Genomic DNA, 24,010 nt, shown 5'->3' with positions numbered 1-24,010 from the left:
TTTTTCAAAATCCTTGGGCAGAAAGTTTTTCAAACCTAATGAATAAGAACTGTAATATCTTAATCAACAATAAAACTTTTTAATACTTAAAGAATAGCAAAATAATAATATCTTCGTTAGAATTTTCATTGAAATTATGAAAAAAATACCAATTTTTCTTTGTAAAAAAAATGAGACTTTAAATATGAATTTTCAATCATTCCTTGATCTGAATAAAAATGTTTTACTTGATTGAAATTCATATATAATTTTAAAAAAAATCTGCTAAAAAAAATACTTGATTTTTTTCTTAGAATAAATATCGAATCACGCAACCTCGACACATTTATTCCTTTTTGTTAAACTTTTCAGGTAAGTTTTAAAATGAATTGTACTTTTGAAAAGAAATTAAACTCAATAAAAGAATATTTAATCGCATTTCATTTGATTCTTATTTTAGGCATAAAAATAGGCATATGAAAAATGTGGCTTTTTACTAAAAAAAATCTCAATTTCCATAAATAAGAATCAATTATTAATCATAATTTTTAACAACTGCCTGACTGATACAGCATGTTCTTCTAGGGAAGATTTATCTGTCAGTCTGAACAAGACTCTTGCAGTCTTTCTCCCATCCTCAATTCTCGTCACTCGGCCCATCCTCAAACATCTCATCAGGGGATTGGTACTCGTAACCAGAACTATATCTCCGTCAGCTAGTGGCTCTGCCATCTCATCCTTCCACTTGGACATCCGTAATATCTTCGGTAGGATCTCCTGGCGGTAGGCAGTCCAAAACTGGGCAGACAAGTCTTCCAACAACTTCAACCTGGAGGAAATTTGGTCCTCCGGTTTCATCGCCACATTGCACAACGGCTGGCGGTCAACATTTCCCAGCAGCTGGCCAGGGGTGATCAGCCGCCAATTCTCCACGTCGTTCGCAGCTTCTATCGTCAATGGTCTGCTATTCATCAACTTGCTGACCTCCGCCAACAGCACCAGGAGCTCGTTGAAATTAACAGAACTATTCACCAACTTCTTGGACAGCAATCTCTTGGTTAATCCCACCATTTTCTCAGCCTGCCCAATATAATGGTGGGCTCGGGCCGGGATCTGAGACCAAGAAAACTCTACCTGGCTGCCCAACTTCTGCTCTAAAACTTTGCGAGCACCGGATAATTGTGTGCCCATGTCGCTTACTATGATCTTCGGCAGACAATGAACAGCTTCCAACTTGCGCAGGGACAACAGGATACTGCTGGTATCATACTTTTCCAAGGCATCTAACCATAACGCCCCTGAGAACCTGCAGACCACCACGAACACCCACACCTTCTTCGTTGCTGTCTGACTCCTCGTTTTGGCGGCAGCTCTCCTCGTAACCAGCGGACCCATCAGGTCGACTTGCACAGCTTCAAAAGGCCTGCTCGGGACCAACTTGTCAGGTAACACGTCCTTCATGGTAGCACGACATTCCTTAGCCCTCTCAACACTGCAGGGCCAACATTTCTTCACTTCCATGATGGCCAACCTCCTTGCCTTCACAATCCAGCACCAACGGCGGCTCTCAGCTAAAGTTCCACGGACACCAGAGTGAAGCTCAACATGCGCTTCTCTCATAAAAACAGCAGCTAACCAATTACCAGGCTCCAAAATTATTAAACCTGGCATGTCTTCAAATATCAATTTACGGCCACCAGTAATGGCGTCAATGACTGGCTGTCCACGACCAACCATCTTAAGAATCCTCATCTCCCTGGTCACATACTTTCCACCGGGACCAACGACAGGCCAGGTCAATGATACTTCATGCACTAATGGATTTAATGACGCATAATTGCCTTTAGCGTCATTTATCCACTCATCCTCTTGGCTTCGTGACACAATGAAAAGTTCCGCCGCCGCCATAAAACTGTACAAAGACGGCTTGTACACAGAATCTGCGGCTGCTACATGACTACCAGCGGCTGTAGCCTTACCTTCTTGTCTGCTCTTTAGCTTCTTCAACCAGGTGTTCGCAACTTGCAGGACAGCTGCCATAATACGTTTGGCCTGTCCAAATGATCTCCTGTGCTTAAACCTAAAGACATCTTCAGCGGCTTCTCCGGCAACCTTCATTGAACATAACTTAACCATTTTGGTATTCAACTCCTCTGGGGGTAAAACCTGCTTGACTTCTTCGGCAGTTTTCACCGGCCACGCACTTTCATCCTGGCGCAACCATTTTGGGCCCAATCTGTACCTGGAACCTGGTCCCAAATCTGATACTTTGCAGGTGCTTCTGGTGCCCAAATCTGCAACGTTGTGCGTCCCCGGGACCCACCTCCAGTCATCCTTGTTGGTTGCAGATTGAATTTCTCCAATACGATGAGAATTAAATGTGTTCAACATAGCACTGTTGGAAACTATTTGTGATAAAACACATGATGAATCAGTAAAGTACATCACTCTGATAATATCAAATGGCAGGGCATCTCTGACGGACTTTGCCAACCTTGTGGACATCTGGCACCCCATCAACTCAAGGCGTGGAATTGATTCACACTTGACCGGCGCAACTCTTGACTTGGTGGCTAGCAGAAACGTTTCAAATCCTTGTCTAGTTGGCCACCTCAAATATGCATTAGATGCATAAGCCTCTGATGACCCATCCGAAAACATCATCAAGGATGGAAGGCCAGTTGGTTCATCCGGGACCACACAACGGTCAAACTCCAATTTAGCGACCTCAGCTCTGTCCTCCAGCGACTGAACAAGTTCATCCCGTAGACTTTTTGGAATGAAATCTTGCCAGCCCAAATTCAGCAAACATGTTTTCCGCAGGACAAGTTTAATCCTCAACAGAATAGGGCTGCAAATCAGCATCCTCTTTCACCTTCCTTCCCTTGACTTTACCATCTTGGTTGACTCTTGTGGCGATGGACAACACATCGGTGGCTGGCTTCCATATCAGCCCGAGAACCTTGGTAGGCTGGCAATCATCTCCAGAATAAATGACTTGTTTGAAGGAAAAACTACCTTTGCCGATAATCCTGTCGGCCTCTTTCATCATCTCCTTGGCTTCTGGCTTCGATCCTGCTCCCGAAATAACGTCATCTATGAAGCTGTGCTTCTCAAGCTTGACTGCAACTGGAATCTGAGGTAACTTGAATTCCTCATCAGGGTAGGTAGGTATTTGTGGCTCCTTCCATAATTCAGGTTTAGCAACAATTTCACTACCGTTTATCTGTCCCTCTCCATACATCTCCTTGACCTCTGCTTCACTCTTTCCGCCGAACAGGCGGGACGTCAACTTCAGGGCTGTAACTGCCAAATTTCCCGCAGCTAACTCGCCGAAATTCACAACTTTGGTCAGGTAAATTTCAAGTGGACCATCTGGCGTCGGGGAAAATAAAACTCTCTTCATCTGGCTGTCGAACTCTGTGGCCAGGATGGAGTTATAAAACTTGGAGATATCCGCGGTTATACCAACCTTGTAACCGCGGAAAAGCATCAAATGATAAAAAATCTTCTGCATTGGCGGCGGGCCTCCCAGCATTATGTTATTAAAACTGGTACCCTTGAACGTCAGAGAACTATTTGCACACAATCGCATGGGTGTGGAACTTGAATCCTCCTTGAAAGCAACCACTATTGATGAACAAGACTTAGGTCCTTCATACTGCAATTCTTCAGGCGTGGCTTTTTGAAAAACGCCTCTTCTTATGGCGTCGTTGAATACCTCCACATACATTCCATAGGTACCTTCCTTGACCATCCTGGCACGATCCTTTTCAGCAATTTTGCGGGCTAAACTCTCATTGTAGGGTAGAGTGTGAGGATCTTCAATATAAGCATATTGACCTGTCCACTTGTTGGACTGCAAGTCTAGTGTTAAACCTGCCTCAATTATCCTCTGCCTCTCACGCTGGTCCCAGGTAGTGCCGTCGGCCATAGCCTTGCACTCTTGACAAGCAGTACATCCTGGACAAAGTGCCTGCGGCTGTACGCCAAACGATTCAGACGTCAGAAAGTCTGGCAAAGTGCCTCCACTGACACTGACAGCCTTATAAGCCGACTTTTGATCTCCAGCTCCACCATCAGCACTTGTACAGATAAAACCACTACCAAAAATGGTTCGCCACAACATAGACTGGCCCACTTTCTGGTAGGTTGAAGGAAACACGTCAGGATGTGTATTTCCAATGATGATATCTAAGCCTCCACTAATATATGTAAACCTTTCTGGCGGCATTTTAAATATCTCGGCGGCAGTTTCGGGGTGGACCGAGCGCATCTCGTTGGCCCCGCCGAGGGTAGGCATGACAGCTGCCTCAAACTCCCTCAAATTGCCGTCCCTATCCTTCAGATAAAACACAACATTGCGGCAGGAAGACTCACTGCCATCAGCTACAGAAATAGTTGTATATCTGCCGGTAGATTTCAGCTTCAACTTGTTGGATAACTTCTCAGACACAAGTGGCAAATTTGCCCCGGAGTCAAACATTACCGTGGCGTGGCAGGTGCCGCCGCCAGGTGCTACAACAGGAACTAACTGAAGTAAGAAGGTACAGGGGCTGGGTGCAGAACTTGACTTGTAGACTGTATTCACACCAGCACTAGCCTCATGGAGTAACCTTGAATGGTATCTGTCACAATTATTGGTACCACAAACACCAAGCTTATCCGATTTATTACACTTGTCAGCAGTATGGCCGTCACACAAGCAGAGTTCACATAACTTCTTCTGCTGGACAACTTTCTTTCGGTCGACCACATCCATCTTCTTAAACGTGAGGCAACGGAAAATCGGGTGTTTCTCCTTGCAGTTCTCCACAGGACATGCACTGTTCCACTTGGAAGCCTTGTCCTTCCCAGCCTTTCCATTCTTATTGTCGCTGCGGCCAGATACTTGCGCGGCGGCAGCTCTGTCACGATTTCTCTTGCCGGCGCCACTGTCATAGGACATATCACCGGCCAACATGGCACCCCTGGTCCTCTCCAGCAGTTCTACAATCTTCGGGATGTTTGGTTGGTTCATGCTACCTAGCTCCATCATAATTTTGTCTCTCAAATTTTCAGGGCACTTGTCTTTAAAAATATGAATAAGAGTTAGGTGGTTGTAATCCTTAGCTGCAGAACCAACGATGGCTTCTACCTCCTGCATCATGCTCTTGAAGGTAGCAATTGCGCTAACCACGTCCACAGGTTTATCCACAGGTTTCATCTTGTTCAACTTGGTTAAAATCCTCATGAACCGGCGAGTGTTTGATAAAAACATCTGATCAAGAAACGCCCATTGTTCATTATGATCTCTAATCGCTGACACTTGCTTGCGTAGTTCCGGGTTGGTTATCACCTTCTCCATACACAACATCAGACTTAACCTCTGGTCAGCAAATCCATAACCAGAACATAGATCTTTAAAGACCTGTTTAAAATTTGGGTAATCCGTGTCAGTACCGTCGAACGACGGCAACAAACTGTTGTCCCAGCGCCCGTACTGCGGGTTGGAACTCCGAATATCCACAGCAGACATACTTCTGGAGAGCATGGCAGGTGTCCCACTCTCATCCAGATTAGATGAACGACGTTCCATCTCTCTAAGCCTTCGGTACATATCACGTACTTCTTGGCGCAACTCCACGGAAATTTTAAGCACTCCCATGTCCATCTTCACCTTCTCAATGACGTCGAGGTTCCTGGCGACAGTGCTTGACCTCGCGTCATCTGAATCATTGTCAAGCCAGTACAGAATTTTTGTACACTGCTCCAACGACGCATAAACTTTATCTGCAACAGTTTTCTGCTCACTAGCTTCATCCAAATCACGCTTAAACTCGCGCAGCTCACTAGTCTCCACGGCAGGTTTTAGACTTTTTATTAGGTCCGATTGGTCCTTGACCTCACTAAAAATGTCACGAATTGATTTTACAGTCACATTTTCACATGAATTAAAACTTTGGCAGGCTTTTAGATTGTCATAAAACACTTTTAACTGTTCATCAAAAACTTCTAGCCTTTCACTGCCAATAGCGATAGCTCGCTCAATTTTCTGCTTTTTGGTTAGTGGCATATTGATTCACTAGGTACTTATTTCACAGAAAAATTGTCACAGTTTATTGCATCAATAATTCACTGGATGCTATTGATCTCTTGATGAATGCTAACGCCTATTCATCAGATACTTTGAAATTGTCTCAACCATGACACTTTGGTTGAGCTTGACTTCCGAATTAGCGGGAAGTTCACGAGATCAGTTGGCGAACATACAAACCCCCAATACCAGGAACCATCAAGTTTCAACAGCAGGTTTGAATATAGATTTATTGATGAAATTATTTCAAAGACCTGAAATTACAATATCAATTAGTTCATAATTCCAGTTATTTATAACCACGTAATCTTATTTGCTTTTTAAAAAATCATTTTTCTCTACGGTAAAAAATCTTTGGAAACTTTGGCTTTAAAGGAAAATTATTTGGTTTAATAAATCATTGTTAAATGCAACAATAAGGCACATAAAAATTACTAAAACATATATTAATCATAATTAAGTTTCATGCTTAGCTGGCTAAAGCCTTTTTAAAACTACATATAATCGTCCTATACACCATACTTCTTAATTAAAATAACAAATTCTACCTGAAGCTCTTATGGTTTCAAATCCCTGATATACTAGGGTCGTTCACACACTATGAGACCAATGATAGGCCCAATTTTGTTCTCCGAAATCTTCACACTCTCATATCTCATTCAAAAGTAAAGAACGTGCGCATCATAATAAACAAAACAATCCATGCCGCGCCACATTATGAAAGGAAAGCCATAAAAAGACGACATTTGCGCTTGGTTTTCAAATAATGATAAGGAATTAATTTCGTACTTGATAAACACAAAGCTTCCTCGAAAAGAGGTTAAGACAAAAAATGATATTATTACTAATCAAATAACAAGAAAGTTGTTGATAAATGACTTTTTCTAAAACTTTTGAGAAAATAGCTAATAAACTTATTGGCCTATAGTTTGATGGATCAGCTTTTTCATTAGAATTATTCCCTTTTAACTTAAAAATAGGTATAACTTTTGCGATTTTTAATTCAGAAGGTATTTTTCCAGTTAAAATAGTTTGGTTAATGACATGAGAGAGAGGAAGAGCAATAACAGAAATTATTTTCTTTAAAAAAGAATTTGACAGGCCAAAAATGTCCATACTTTGTTTATTTCCCATTTTTTTAACAATATCTATAACTATATTTGGGTTTATTGTATGCATTTTAAAACTGGAATTATAATTAGGTATATAGCTACACGGATCAATGTTAGAAGGATTTATTTTAGATGATATCTTGCTTGCTACAGAAGTGAAGTGTTCATTCAATTTCTCAGAAATTTCTGCATTATCCAAATATATAGAATCATTAAACTTCAATTCATTGATACATGTTGCTTTATCTTTTGTTTTTCGGATTGCATCTCTAATAATATCCCAAGTTTTCCTCAAGTCAGATTTACATTTTTTTAGCTCATTACAATAATACAATTTTTTAGCTGTTTTTATTGCACGATTATAGACATTTCTATATCTATTATATATCCTAATATTTTCAGCAGTTGGTTCATTAATACATAACGTTGACAATTCAAATTTTTTTTTTTTTTTTTTTTTTTTTTTTTTTTTTTTTTTTTTTATCTCTACATCTCATTAAACCATCAGTCATAAATTTTTCAATTTTATGTATGTTCTTATTAATTCTTATCTTTTGTAAAGGAAAAGAAAGTTCATAAAATTCATTAAAAAGCTCATAAAATTTATTAAAGCAATGTTGGGGTTCCATACTGTTAGTTACATTTTCCCAATTAACATTTCTTAATAGATTGATAAACTCAGTAATTTTTTCTTCATTAATATTTCTTGTAAAAATAAAAGATTCTTTACTTGCTTTATATGAATAAGGTGTTATTGTGAAAATTGGAAAATGATCAGATATATCATTTAATAAAATTCCTGAATGAAAACTATTATCTTTTGCGTTAGTAAAAATTTGGTCAATACATGTTGCTGTTGTTCTAGAAATTCTTGTTGGTCTTGTTATCAAAGATAAAAAACCATTTGCAATGCAATTTTCAAGAAAATCATTTGTTTTTTCATGACAATAGTATTTTAGAATATCAAAATTAGAATCTGTGAAAATGTAAGAGGCACATTTAAAAGACATTAATTTACTTTGTAGGTTAGAAAAATTATCAATAAAAAAATCCATTTGTTGAGATTCTGTAAATCCAATTTTAGTAGTATTAGGCCGGTAGACATTACTTAAAACAAATTTCTCTCTGTTATATTCAAGTTGAATTGTGAGTGACTCAAATAAACCTTCTTCAAATGTTGACAATTCATTCAATATTTTGAATTTTAGATTTTTATGAATATAATAGGCTATCCCGCCGCCCCCTTTATTATTTCTACACTTATAGATAAAGATATAATCATCTATTTTAAAAATATCTTGGTCATAGATAGTCCAGACTTCTTGCAATGATATTACATCTATTATGACTTTATTTTCTTTTAAATAATCTATATATTCTTTAAGCTGAATAAATTTACTATTGAGACTTTGTATGTTCCAAGAGAGAAATTTTAATGTTTTAAATTGTTTACATTTTTCAATAAATTGTTTGTTATTAAAGTATGCACATGATAAATCAATTTCATAATACGGATTTTCATAATTATTACCATTTAATGTAGAATCTTTATATCTAGATAAGAAATCATATTCAATATTATTTAAAATCTGACAGATATTGCCCACCCTATCGAAAATCATTACATAAATATAGTGTGAGACATATACATAAAAGGTATAATGAAGAAAGGAAGTTGGGGCTGTAAGGGGAAAATAGGGAGAAGTTTTTAATGAATGAAAGATATGGAAATTGGGTATAATTTAACATATAAACAAAGATCACTAACAAGGGTATAAAATTATATTTACATGAAGCAATTTTTAGTTGCGAAGCTACTCTATAATTAAAATATTGTAAAATATAATGTAAGAGGATAAAACTTAATCAAAGTATTACATATAATAGAATAATAATGTTTATCTCTTAACAATATTTCTCAATTATTTGATTGGGTGTGATTTCAAACATTTTTACTTTAAATACTTTCTCACTCTTTTTAGTAATAAATTTGACAATTTTGCCATCTAAATGCCAAACTTTTTCAAATTTCTCAGATTGAATCAATTTTTGCATGACAGCATAACGGCGTTTAGTAAGATCAGCAGCAATACGATAGCTTTTTGTGCCTTTTTCACTATCAATTTTCCGAACCTTAGCAAAATTTTTGTTGGCAAGAATTAGATTTCGAAGGTTGCGGTTTTTGAAACGCACAAAAATAGGTGGGCACATATAATTACCACTCTTTGGGATGGGCAATACATGAGCTGTTTCGATGTAATCTGATGGATGTTCAACGCTGAAACCAATAGAATCTTTCTTTTTGATCAACACAGGCTCAAGCACCTCATGAACCGCGGCCATGCAAAGCTTAGCATGGTCATATTCAGAGATATTTTTGGCTTGGGCTTCTGGTACAAATAAGCCATTTATACGCACACAGTAATTCCTTGATGCCTGCTCTCTAGCATCCACTCCTTCTCTGACAGTCTCAAGTCCTTCCTTTAAGGGAAGTATATCCTTATCATTAATTTGTGCTTTAAATGCAGATAGTTCGCTTTTTAAAGCATCTAAATCTGCCTTTTTAGGCCTGGACTCAAGATCATCATTGAGCTTCTTTATCTCCTCTTTCAGATCAGTATTTGCATCCTGCAAATCACTCATGGCTTTAGAAAGAGATGCCAGTTCTTTTTCATTTGCAGTAATACGGGCAGACAGACTCTCAATTACTTCTAATTTAGATAGTCTATCCTTGATATCCCGAATATCTTCTGTTAGTGTAGTTTCTACACTTAACTTGTTAAACTTTGACATTTTGTTAATTTGATCCCTTGTATAGGAAATGAATTACAAATACATGTGTTTATAGGATGAAAACTAAACACTAACTGAAAACTAAACACTAACTGAAAACTAAACACTATTAGGGGATTATTCACAAGATTTTTTTAAAGAGTTAGGTAGCAGAGAAGGGGGGGGGGCTTATAATTAAGATTTACAGACAGGCGGACAGATATTACTTGTATAGTATAGCTTTGCTACTTATAATAACTTATAGAAAAGAAAGAAGAAAACTTGGAGCGGTGGGGATGGTGGGGGGTGCTAAGTGGTGTGAAAAATGGGAGGTCATTGGGAGGGGCAATGGGCGTATTCTGCTTACGAGAAAATTGGTGTCTGTCGTCCATCAGAAAGAGGACACGGTATTCTGGAGAAAAAAAAACAGCCAAAAACCATGACATATTAGAGAGATTTTAATAAAAGAACAACTTCCTAATAAAGAAGCTACACTTTAAGGGTCGTATTTCTATAGTCATAAAAAATCAACTGATAATTAAGTTAACATTCAGCTTTTTTATGCTTTATTATTATTTTTTCTTTTCATAATACAAAATCCTATGGATGTTAGTCCATAAAGTGCGTAGTATATAGTCACCAGTCACAGAGGGTTGAAATAGGCTAAAACTTTGGGTACTTTTATTAAATTTTGATTAGTTGAAATTAAAGTATTATTATTTCTATAATGTAGCTGTAAAATGTAGAGATCTAAAGGGCCGATAAATTGATGAAAGAAAAATTTCCCCTTCTATAGAATAAAATTATTATTATTATTTGAAACGTTTAGACACTTAAGTAATCAAAATTCGCTAAAAGTACCCAAAGTTGTTGAGTCAACGAATATAATGTTATCATATTTGGGTACTAGTGTAATATACAGCGCAATGTCTCCTCCCTCCCTGAGTAATAGGGGTCATAACTTTTTCATTTTTCATTACTTAATCAATAAAATTTTAATAATTTTTTGTCCCCCCTTTAACCCATTGTATGGGCAAATAGTGTTAAGAGGCCAAGAGAGGTCATTATACCTAAAAGTTTGGTTTATATCATCATACCATAGGCGTAGCAACGCCTTTGATTGATTTAGGTCATCTTATAACACACACACACACACACATACACAAACACACACAAACACACACACACATAACTAATATTGAAAGTATTTTTAGCATGCAAATCGAGGCATAAAATCTTCACTTCCCTCACTCTATCTTTCACAATAACGCTAGGTATTACTAAAAATTTGGTTTATATCATCATACCATAGGCGTAGCAACGCCTTTGATTGATTTAGGTCATCTTATAACACACACATACACACACACACACGCATAACTTATATTGAAAAGTATTTTTAGCATGCAAATCAAGGCATAAAATCTTCATTTCCCTCATTCTATCTTTCACTATAACGCTAGGTATTACTAAAAATTCGGTTTCTATCATCATACCATGAGCGTTGCAACTCCTTTGATTGATTTAGGTCATCTTATAACACACACACACATATACACACACATACACACATAACTAATATTGAAAAGTATTTTTAGCATGCAAATCGAGGCATAAAATCTTCACTTCCCTCACTCTATCTTTCACTATAACGCTAGGTATTACTAAAAATTCGGTTTCTATCATCATACCATAGGCGTAGCAACGCCTTTGATTAATTTAGATCATCTTATAACACACACATACACACACACACATGCACATAAAGGCACAAAACTAATATTTAAAAGTATTTTTAGCATGCAAATCAAGGCATAAAATCTTCACTTCCCTCACTCTATCGTGCTAAAAGTTTGATTTATATTACAATCTAACCACACAAAAGTAAAGAAACAGTATATATAGGCCAATAAAAATTAATAATAATGGTAGATTGTATACTGGCCTATCATTGGTCATTTGTATTGTATGATGTAATTTATTTAGACACTATACGCTGTTTCAAAAGTAAATACACACTAGGGTGGGTCGATTTTGGACATTTTTTTTCTGAGGCCAAAGCGGGGATCTGCACTCAATTTATAAAGATATAATACACCTCTGGATAATTTAAAATTTATCCTAAGTCTTAAAACCGCTGACGACCAGACATTCAATTGTATAGCTTTTTGTAATTGGGAGTCAAAAATTTATTGAATCAGAACTATGGCTTCATGGTGCTCCCAGGAAATGCCTTGAGGAGCTGAGTCAGGAACTTTTGTCCGTTTAAAAAAATCTCGTTCCAAGCCTGAGAAAATCTAAAAACCTCTACAAATTGGACAATTCTCAATAAACCTTTAAAAAATTTGGTTTTTTAGTGATTTCTAAGGCTAGGAACGAGATATTTTGAAACGGACAAAAGTTCCTGATTCAGCTCCTCAAGGCCTTTCCAGGGAGCACCATGAAGCCATAGTTCAAATTCAAAAACTTTTTTGAATGTCGTCTTTGCATACTAATAAGTAATTAATTATATTTTTAAGTGGTCGTGTTCTAAAACTCAATTTTTTAAAATTCTTTTTCGGTCAGAAATGTTTTTAAGGTTAATTTTATCTGTTACATATCCCCGCTTTGTCTAATTCCGCTATGAACCCATCCTAATACACACACATAACTAATATAAAAAGGTATTAATATCATGCAAATAAAGGAAAAAACCTTACTTCCCTCACACTATCTTTGTCTGAAATGCTGTAAATAAAAAAAAGGTTTCATTTTGTAATTCATTTATAAAATTATACTAACAGAAACACACATACACACATCTAAAATATATAATTTAAATAATTATAAACCTGATCTAACCAAAGCTACTGTAAAAATATGACGGAACCTACTACTTCGTTCTCTTTACATGATCCAAAACTTTTATTAAATATTGATTTGGTAGTAATCTTTATCAACATCAAAATAAGTCTAATTTAAAAATTAATAATATTCATCGCAATTTGGGTTTAAATCAAATTGTCTTAAATCCTTTAAGATCCTTGGGTTTGTATGTAGTTAGCGGGGATATTGCAGGAGAAAGAAACTATTTTGCCAGACGTACATAAACTAACTATGAAAAAGACTTGCCGTCAAAGATGACCAATTTTGTAACTGTAAAATGTAGTGACGCGTAAGCAAATTTATTTTTGTCTGATTGGTTAAAATTACATACAACAAATATACAGGGGTAAAGTAATATCAAAATAATATAAGTCCTTTATATAAAGTATTTTTTTGTCTATAGCTTAAGATTTACCTAAGGTTTAAATGGTTTAAGGCTATTTGATTTCTATATCTAAGTTTGATTTAATGCTATTTTTCAACTTTCCTTACTCCTAGATGGTAGGAGCGTAGCCGCTATAACATTTAAAGTAAAAATATATGAATTTTTTATTTGCAAATATGATTCTTTTATTTTTTGGGGGAGGCTCTTTCGAGATAATTCATCCCCCCCCCCCCCACAAAAAAAAAACTTTATCTGAAAGTCCTAAAGAGATACTACGCCTGTTTATGAGCCTTATTAACTTATTTAATTATGACACATTTAGAGTCCAGTATCTCAATTATAAAATAGACAAAATTAGTTATCGCTTTACCCCTGAAAGCCCTGATTAGCCTCTATTTAAATATGAATTTAAAAAGATTTATTTACTTCTGCTTTCGTTCCCTTTAAGTTTTTCATTTTTCTTTGCTAATACCTTTAAATATAAATTCAAAACAGGGATGGAGGGTACATTCGACTGAAATCAAAGATTTATCTATAAATTATCATACAAGTACAAAATTTTATCTCTTTTCAACTGGCTAACTAGCGCCAGGCCTCTAAAAACCATGACTATTGAGAATGTCTTCTCTAGTCAAGTATATTATACTAGCGGCTTCGCCCCTAGCCTCCAGGGGCTTTGGCCCAAGAGGTACTATATAACCATGACTATAGAGACACTACATTATCTATAGTGTAGATGGTTGATTCTAAAGCAGTGTCTATATACTCTAGTCATGCATAGCATATAACCATGACCATAGAGACACTACCTTATCCAAAGTATAGTAGATGTTTGTTAATAAAGCAGTGTCTACTGATGTTCTAAAAATTTATTTCATAGAACATCAACCAGTCATTTAAAAAAAAACTTGTGGATATTTAGTAAAATCTAAAAAGATCATTAAACTGTGATATAAAATATCATGATTATATCACTATTTAATAACCCAAATGTAAATTCTAGATGCATATCTTTAAATATGATTAATTATATCAGAAAACATTAGTTTATATACAATATTCAAGTGAGGGATGCGCGATAGCATCCAACGGTCAAATTATTTAGCGCATTTTTGGCGGTCAAATTGAACCAGATTTGGCGCAAAATACTTTTAGAATCCTTCTTCAGCTTTGTCCAGCTTCTTTCATCCGTCCACTTGTCTGTTCCTTAATCCTGTCCTAAATTAGATTTTTAAATCTGCAAAAAGAAGAATTAAATAACTTAAATTATATAACAAAAGCAATAATAAATAAGCACAATCCTAATAGAATAACAACATAATATAAAGTAAACCAATGAAGAATTGAAGACAAAACTGATAAAAAGAATTATCAACGATTAAACCACGTTTTAATCGGAAATTAGTAGTATGGTAGCGCGTAGCTTTTGCGGTCAAATTTAAACGACAAACAAACCAAGGAAGGGAGCCGACACTAGTTCCCAAATTCTAAGTTAATCTATATATTATTTAGGGTAATTTCCTAGGGGTGTTTTCTATCTGTTTGGTAGAGGTCCAGCATTTTGCGAGATCTTTCGCTACAGAAAGGAAGATATCCTTTTAGTTTAAGGGCTACTAATTCAAATTCAAGTATGATTTCTAAAAATTTAATCAAATAAAAATTTACTAGTTGATTCCAAATTCCCTTCAATCCCTGATATAAATAGATTTTCCTTTGGAAAGAAATATCCTTGTATGTTTTCTGACAGTAATCCAAAATTATTTCCATTTATTTGAAATAAAACGGTTTAGTAAAGCAAAGCTTCTCTTTAAGTTGTGTTGTGTTACAGAATTATTGTTTAAAAATTATTTCTAATTCGTTCCATTCTAGGAATCATCATTCTCAAAATCAAGAGAAGGGGATAATAAAATATGGACTTTTTGGTAACATGAAAGAAATGCTAAGCTTGTACCTGATTGCAATCTTCTTGTTAAAAAACAATATGCGCTATCCGTTACAGACGGACAGACTGGCCATAAATGTAGAATATATTTGCTTGTAACAATTTGAAATATATAGAAGCTTTGATTTTATTGGACAACATTTTTCTTGTTATAAATTTGTATCTGTATGTGTGTGTGTGTGTGTGGGTGTGTGTGTGTGTGTGTGTATGGTTGTAAATTTGGTTGGCTGGTCTTGTTTGGACAGTAAGTAAAACTTATTCAATAAACTGGTATATTCCTTATTTCTTTAGTGGATCATTTATAATCCCTCCCCCTTTCTTGCACTTTAATGTTTCATTACGATACTATTATAAGTATTGTTTTTTGTATGTCAGTAAAGATCTCGCTAATAACTAAATCGATTGAGTTCTCTATTTCAGGGAAGCTTTCAAACATTGGATGATGATTACTAGAAACAGTTAGGTACAAATTAGAAAGCGTAGTAACTCTGTAATCATTACCAGAAAGTACATGCGTCCAGTTAGATATGATGATTTTAAAACTTTTTTGTAAGTTATGATTATCCTATTCATATGAGTTTTTGAACATTGATTCCAAGACAACAAGGTACAATATTTTAATATAATCATCTCAATAATCAAGTAATCAATAATGTAAGTATGTGTTTGGACAGAATCCTGTATTAATAAATTTTGCAGTAAGTTTATGTACAATATTGGGTAAACCTTTAGATTAATATTCTGCTTAATAAAAAATTAATAAAAATTTTGAAATTTTTAAGCCAACGAATGAGCAATAAAAATATTAAATTGTGGTGTACCATAATAATATACTGGCCAATGTCCCTTCCAAAAACCTTAGCCACTTTTGGATTTTCATCCGATGGGGGTGGGGGGAGGCTGCACTCCAATTGCGGTAAAATGTAATTGTGCCAATAAACCTCTAGCACCACGCCCCCAAAACATATTTTTTCTTTCATTTCTCTTAAGAGGACACTCAAAGAATTTATTTTTGTCCAGCGCAGATGAAAATACAATGAAAATTGGAAAGAGTTGACCGAATTAGCTATCTGTAATCTTTAAATAAATAGCTGACGGAAAAGTTAAATAAAACAACAGAGGTGGATTCTTTAAAAAAATTTGCCCCACTAATTGCTTAGTGGGGCAAAATTGTTTTTTTTTAAGAATCCACCTCAGATCTATAGTATAGATGTGTATACAGACAGCTATCTTTCCTTTCTTTTTCAAAGAACTCTTTCGTCTGGTTCTAAATTATTTCCTGCTACTTGGCTGTGTTAATATAAGCGACACCATTGGTTGATTTTTCATTACTCAATAGAAAGGTTGCACAAGGTGGTTGCGATGGGGAGATACAGTTTTCCCTTTAGTGTATTACTCTAATAATAAAACCATTAAAAACAGCATCTATAAAGAGTATTATTTTGCCTTTAACCTTTCTACAATTAAAATTATAAAATAGAATATTTATACCAAAGTACTCCGAGAAAAACTCTATATCAAGTATTAGAAAATTTATCGAACTATAAGTCAGCAGTTAGCATTGTCCCTTTAAAGTCCATACCAACTATTAATCCTAATAATACCCCCCCCCCCTTCCCCCACCTTTACACCTTTTAGTACAGAAGTACTATATAGATTTAATTAGGCATAAGTAATGCAAGCAACGGACTTCAAAACAGGATTAACAAAAATCAAAATCAAAGAGAAATTCTTAAAAGTTGGAGAATAAGGATGACAACAATCATAAAAGCGAAGCCTAAACCAAACAGACAGTCAGACAAACGAACATTAACAAAAACAGAGTGTCCTCACTTTTAAGATTGGTATTATTTACAAAATTTTGTGTATATCTAAAACAAAACTTTATTTCTTGGATAAACCTAATTTTTAGAATTTATTATAGAGATGCTTTTCAAAAACAATATTCTATATTCCTATTTAATTGATTTTTTAATGTGGATTCCTTAAAACTTTTAGGCATAATGTAACAAGCTAAGCATCTCCTTAATCAAGTCTTAAAATAAAGTGTGTTCATATGAATTTATTAAGCAAAAAAGTTTTTTTTTTGTATATTTTCGGATATAATATTGATTTCATTGTCCTCTCCCTAGCTGTATTTTGTTTAAACCTGTCAATTTTCTAACTTGACAGAAAAAAAATAATGGAAAAAATGGCACAATATGCATTTTGAATTGATTTATGCTTTATAATAAGACGCTTTACATAATATATGTATTTTATTTGAATGTGCAAATAGCAATTTTTCTTAATAAGTATGTCATGGCAATTCTTTTAATAAGTCATGAATTAATAGAAAAATAAGAAACAGTAAAAAAAGCAGTCCAAGCAGTTTTCTTGTTAAAATACGATAGAATAGCCAATGAATGAGAGGCCAGAATACACTAATGGTAAAATATATGCTGGACTCTCATCGGTGATTCTGTCGTATGACGTCATAATCTGTGGAGTCACTTTTTCTTGCTTTTAAAAAATTGTCAAGTATGGCTCCGAAACCGATTAATTTCCAGATGGATTAGAACCGTTTCTAAGCCATAATGAAAATCATGTACAACATCGTTTTCAGGCAATTTTTATGAATGTTAAAATATAATTTTTGTTAGACCGGAGCGTCGGCCCCTCGGGGCTATAGGTAAATCTTAAAATTATTATTTTTATTTTCTGCGGAAAGCTGTCTATAATACGATACGATAAGTAACTATTCTCTGCATTAAAAACTTTTTTACTATGCATTTAAAACATAAAGCTATGAGGCTTAAATAGACTCACAAACACCCAGAGAGAGAGGACATTGGACTGAAAATAACACTGGTATCCAAAGTTTTTTAACTTATTAACTTTGGCAACTATTATAGTATTTGGAATGGTTGTTCCAAACTAGTAGTGTTTAAATCATCATTGGTTTATCATCATTGGGGATGAATATAAATCTATTTTCCATTATCTTATCCCCTAAAATCCCTGGAGGCAGCAGAAAGACATATGTTAACGCCCTAAACTCTGTTGGCACGAGTGGATTAAAGTATCAGGAACTGGCAAAACAACAACCATCATTTTGACAACATATTTCTTTTTACCTTCGGGTTTGACATTATCAATGTTTTTTTGAGAGTAGAGGAATCATTGACATTTTTACATGCATTGGGAAGTTTTAGCAATTCTCATGAAGATTAAATTTTTAATCTGCTTTTTAGTGTTTTTATTGTTTTAAACATTTTTTAAAAGTTTTTTTAAACATTGACAGTAAAAAATCCTCGAACATTGAGAAAAAATCCTCGAACATTGAGAAAAAATCCTCCAATAAAAACATCCAATAATGTTAATGCTCTTCTTTCCAGTGCTTCTTGAAAAAATGAATTATTTTGTAGTCTTAATGTAACAATAAAAAATTAACAATTATGATGAAAAATCTTCCCAGTTTCATTACTATTGAGTCCAGTAAGACCTTAACAATTGCTGTAAAATTTAGTGCTTTTATACAAAGTTTCTTGATGAGCACTAAAAATTTTATGTTTATTTTAAAAAATAAAGGTATTTAGTTTTTCAATAGTTAGTTTATAGTTTATTTCTTGAGGTTAGGTTATGTTAGGTTATGTTAGGTTATATTGAGTTATTGGGATTTAGGGGCCTCTGCAGGGTTATCATGGAAAAAATGAATTGTGGAAGGCTGAACAGTAGGGTGGGTTCATATCGGAATTAGACAAAGCGGGGATATGCAACAGATAAAATTAACCTTAAAAACATTTCTGACCGAAAAAGAATTTTAAAAAATTGAGTTTTAGAACACGACCACTTAAAAATATAATTCATTACTTATTAGTATGCAAAGACGACATTCAAAAATTTTTTCGAATCAGAACTATGGCTTCATGGTGCTCCCTGGAAAGGCATTGAGGAGCTGAATCAGGAACTTTTGTCCGTTTCAAAATATCTCATTCCTAGCCTTAGAAATCACTAAAAAACCAAAAAATTTTATGGTTTATTGAGAATTGTCCAATTTGTAGAGGTTTTTTAGATTTTCTCAGGAACGATATTTTTTGAAACGGACAAAAGTTCCTGACTCAGCTCCTCAAGGCATTTCCAGGGAGCACCATAAAGCCATAGTTCTGATTCAATATATTTTTGACTCCCATTTACAAATAGCTATACAATTGAATGTCTGGTCGTCAGCGGTTTTAAGACTTAGGATAAATTTTAAATCACCCAGAGGTGTATTATATCTATATAAATTGAGTGCAGATCCCCGCTTTGGCCTCAGAAAAAAAATGTCCAAAATCGACCCACCCTACTGAACAGGCATTTTGTGCACAATTTAATGGTTATAATTTTGCCATGTACCAAAAATATTGGTATTTTCTATGAATTACACAAATACAAATCCCCTTCTTTTCATGTTATAGTCAGAAGCTTGAAGCAACTGTAGTTCTCTTAAAAGATTATGAGCTATTAATTATCATTTTATAAATTAAAGCTAATTTTTAAGCTAGATTTTTGATAAACACTGACATTACGAGAATAGCGTTATATTCACTTAAAAGAGCAGTAAGAAATAGGACTCTGAAATTAATCTTTCTAAAAGAAAGAAATTTCAATTCCCCATTCATGAATTTAGCTTTATTTTGTATACAATCAAACTTTAACAAGAACAATTTTGTCCTGTAGTAAATCAAAATATTGAATAAGGAGGCGGGGATAGTATTTATTTTTTTCTATCCTTAACCACTGCGGGGAACATACCTTCGGGACTACCCAAAACCCACTATAACCTAATCTAAGCCCAACAGGCATTTTTAGAGAAAAAGCTAGACAATTTTGTTCAAAGAGGGAAATTGTAAGTAATATAAAGAGGAGCTACTCTCCCAACAACGTTATTAGCATATGGGTGATTAAACCTTTCTATTCATAAGTCCATCTCATACCATAGAAGTTTGGTGCTTTCCCCCAAAATGCATAACAAGCAAATAAACTCTCTTATATAAAACCTCTAGGCCTATAACTGCATTGCCATAAACCAATAAACTGTACCCAATATAACCTAACCTAACCTAAAGTAACAATTAACACTACAATTATCTGTATCAACCTCCCTTAATTCACAGAATTTTCCGTGCTTAACTTTTCAATTTGAAGGAAACTGGCATTTATCTCCTATCAATTAAGTTGAAGATATTTACACTGTTAAAAATAATTTTTTTTTTTAGCATCAGATGATACTCCATATTCTTCACATTAATGTATAGTATCAATCCGTACGTAGTAGGAAAAAAACCTCATTACGATACAAGGAAGTTTTCAATGCTGTATTAAGTATTAGGTAATGTTCTGTGAAGTAACACGTAGTACTAAATAATGTATTTGTCTGTATAGTATTGTCTAATACGCTCTTGGGAATATAATTCAATACCCTAGAAGTAATTTTTCATTGCCCTCCTTTGCAATTGTTGTTACCCTCTATCATAATTTTTGATACTTTGTAGGGAATGAAACTGTTTTACTTTGTATGAAAGATCAGTTTATAATATATGATTATTATATGTACATATACATTTTGTTATATCAACAAACATACCAAGTAGAGCCATAAAACATTAATTTAAATGTAAATTTAGTAAAAAAATTACTTTAAAGATGTTTAGGACTAAACATTATCCTTAAAAATAAAAACTATGGTCAGTCATAATTACAAAAAACAAAACTATAAATCTGAGCATAAATAGTAACATTTCTTCTTTGTCTAAAACGACCAAGCATTGAAACACTTCCATGAGAGGTGTGCACGAATGGTGCCTGTTTCAATTATTCTTTACAGTACAGATTCGTACCCTAGAACGAATGAATAGTTACTATTTTAATAAACCATTCTCTTGCGTATTGTCTGATACGCTACAGCGTATGAAATAGTACTAAATCAAGAAACATTTCTACAGCGTATTTTCCGATACCCTACAACGTATAAAATATTACTATTTTTATAAACTTTTCTACAGCGTATTCTATAGTACCCTAGAGCGTATCAATCGATACTAAAAAAATGTATGGGTTCTGAATAGTAATAATTATTGTGCTATATAGTATTACATAGTGTTATATATTAATTATATAGTTGTAGGGTACTTACGGGTCCAATACTCTCCAGAGTATCAATTGATACTAAATAAAAAAATTATTTTTAACAGTGTAAAGACTGAATCCCAATAAATTTTTTTAATGTTTTGGTACCTTTATAATCATATGAGCGTCGTTATGCATAAAATATTTCATTTTCAAACTTTTTGAAATTGTATTTTTAACACACAAAAAATTTCCAACGATCTTTTGATACATTTTGATATTTAGACCCTTACTTCCTTTATTTATGAGAAAAAAAGCTTATTTGGGCAAATATATTAAAGCATAAAGGTGATCAAAAACAATACTTTTCAATAAAAAATTTAACAACATTTAAAACATGGATGACAACTAAAAAATCAAGGATAGGCTACAAGGACATGAATTTCATGGATGTTTTAGAGCTCTTAAATTGCATACGTGAGCATACGCAACTAACAAAACAAGGATGACAACGTCCATAAGAGCGAGTCTCTAAATTAAGACTGTAAGTAGAGTACTTAGATCAAGAATAGGATGACTGTATCAACTGTAGTAAAAACATTTTCAAAAAAAAATTTTACATGGACGCACGGACTCACCGGACACGATGATAGAGTCACTACGATTTACTATCTGTGCCTAACTGCTACAGGAATCAAGGCAAGTTTAGATTCTAAAATGTATAACAGAGCTATCCGTCAAGGACAGACCAGAAAAATAAATAAAAAAAGCTAAGAAGGATTGGGGGGGGGGGGATAAAATGCCACCCTAAAAATGACATAAAACTATGTTCCTTTTATTTTTAACACCATAATTACATATGCTATAAAATATTACATACACAAGCATAAACCAATTGAATTTAAAGCCCCAGTCTTATTATAGAAAGTTGGGCAGTAATTTGTAAAGCGTGCTTCCTTAAATTGGTTTTCCCTCAAAACAACGAGATCAGTTAGTATATAATAGTATAGAAAAATGAAGCCAAAAATTGAAAATGGAATTAACTGTAATTGAATTTTTAAATATATGTAAATAAAAACTTAAAATTTAGGTTACAAATATTTATTACAATTTAATCTTTGAAAGGACATACTTTTAATATAGACAAACTTCGTTTTTTATATATTATCAATGATTCTTAAAGAATTTAGCACCTAAAATATAAAAATGATCATTATTCCAACAAAATGTATTGTTTTCTGTAACTTCCGTGTTAGAATATGTCAACGTAATTATTGTCAAACATGTATAACATGTCGGTATTATGTCAGCAACGATCTCTTTCAACTTTAATCTTTAGTCGACATAGATTGTATATTGGTAGAATTCTTACAGCTTAATGTTTGCAAACATTGTATGAACAATACACTAAATAAAACAAGGATGACAATGCCCATAAGTAGTGAAGCACTAAAAACTCACGGATTGACAAACAGACAAAATGAGTTATATAGCAATTGCTAAATCTTATTATATAAAGTAGTAAGGTTTTTTGTCTGAAGCTTAAGAGTTCAATAACTACTAAACTGATTGAGTTCTCCTTTCAAGGGTAGCTCTATTCAGGCTAGCTTGTTTTTAGATTTAAGCCTTAGTTTTAGAGTATTTTTTGTCCTCTTTTGAATACAAGTTGCTAATGGTCAAAAAAGAAATGGAAGAAAAAACGAAACATATGAGATAAAAATAGAAAATAGTGCAACATTTTTTCTAACGGATGGTCTTTGGTAAGGGGTATCATCACAAAATAAATCAGAAGTCTATCTTCAAAAGCAGCCAAGAAAATCATATTATAGCGTTATGGACTAACGGACGGACATAGTGAATTATAGCGTAGCCTCACTACAAAGTAAAAAAGCCCAGGTGGGACAATAAACATTCCTGGTCAAGGAACAAAGCCAAATAGTTTCCCATAATCATATCATTATATTGTGTATAAAATATTAAAACAAAATCATGAAAATAATTGAAATACCTTCTTGTGGGCTTCTTATTGTATGGTAAGGTTACAGGGATAAAGTAATATGTTTAGTTTTATAGAAAATAGTAAATAAAATGGAAGATATTTTTTAAGCCTAACCCCTGAGGGGATTATTACCCCGTGGGGTCTATACCTCTAACACTGCAGGACCACCTCACCTCGTATCTACCTAATATAACCTAACCTACCCTTGTCTAGTATAAGAAAATACGAATAACTTCTGTTAATTTATATTTATCTGAGAATGAAAAATTAATTATAATTGTGACATTGTTATTATTCCTTTTGCAGTAAAATACTAAAATAAACTTATATTATTGTATTTTTTCGTGATTTGATCCTAATCCCTGGGATCTAACCTAACCCTGCGGGGCCTGTACCTGCAGTAATAAAGTAATATATAACTTTAAATTGCTTTCAACAAGGACATAATTTGCGACCCTCTTGGGGAGAGTTCAACCCTTTATAGAAAAATAACTGAAAACACCATAAATTCAGGCAAAAACGAATTTTGATAACATTTGCAAGACATCAATATGAAAAAAGCACTTTTTACCACAAATAACTAGGTCAATATATACAGCAATATTAATCGGAAAAAATGATTATGAATATAATATTATAGTCTGGAGCCTATTTATGAGAAATTGATAAAGGTAGTTATAAATTGTTTGCATAAGTTTGGACAGAAATGATAATTTTTGACAAATATTTTTAAAAAGCAAGAAAAAGCTTCAAACAGCTAAATTTAGAAAGCAAATGAAATTATTTCTCG

This window comes from Acartia tonsa, chromosome 12 (assembly GCF_053477335.1).
Source record: "Acartia tonsa isolate MP-2025a chromosome 12, ASM5347733v1, whole genome shotgun sequence".
NCBI classification, from domain to species: domain Eukaryota; kingdom Metazoa; phylum Arthropoda; class Copepoda; order Calanoida; family Acartiidae; genus Acartia; species Acartia tonsa.
This window is presented reverse-complemented; position numbering follows the sequence as displayed.